This window comes from Egretta garzetta, unplaced genomic scaffold (genome assembly GCF_000687185.1).
Source record: "Egretta garzetta isolate BGI_Z169 unplaced genomic scaffold, ASM68718v1 scaffold299, whole genome shotgun sequence".
In the NCBI taxonomy this organism is placed as follows: Eukaryota; Metazoa; Chordata; class Aves; order Pelecaniformes; family Ardeidae; genus Egretta; species Egretta garzetta.
This window is the reverse complement of record NW_009260696.1, coordinates 2,519,060-2,519,643: the sequence shown is the minus strand read 5'-3', so window position 1 is coordinate 2,519,643 and position 584 is coordinate 2,519,060.

Genomic DNA, 584 nt, shown 5'->3' with positions numbered 1-584 from the left:
AGCCCCTGGGGCCGGGGGGCTGCTGCAGCACCCAGACACCGGCGGGTGCTGAGCATCCTGGGGGTGATGCCCTGCTGCAGCCCCGTGGGGTGGTGTCAGGATGAGACCATGGTGCAAAGCGGGGGAATGGAGCAATGTGGGGGGCACCTGAACCCCACCTTGTGTGAGGGGCTGGTGCAAAGGGAGGTGCTGGCCCCGGGGAGTGGGCAGGAACCAGCCTGGCTGCTGTGGAGCAGCATCCTCCTTGGCATGGAGGCCCTAGCCTGGCTGGGCAAGTGCAGGACTGGAGTGGCCAGTTGGAGGGTGTCTGGGCTACAAGAGCAGCCAGAGCACCCAGCACCCAGCGGGGAGCCGGGCTGGGCTAGCCAAGGGTGCCATCTCCTGGGGAGAGACCCAAACAACCAAGAGCACGGCCAGGCCGGGCGTCGTGCCCAGGAGCAGGACAGGCACCCCTGGGCTGGGGGAGTGGGGAGCTGGAGCTGCCCCCCGGGGCTCCCCGGCCCCCAGGTTGAGCCCTCGGCTCCTGGCTGGGCTGCAGCGTTGCAGGCTGGGCAGCCAGGGCGGGTGGCCAGGGCCACCGAGAC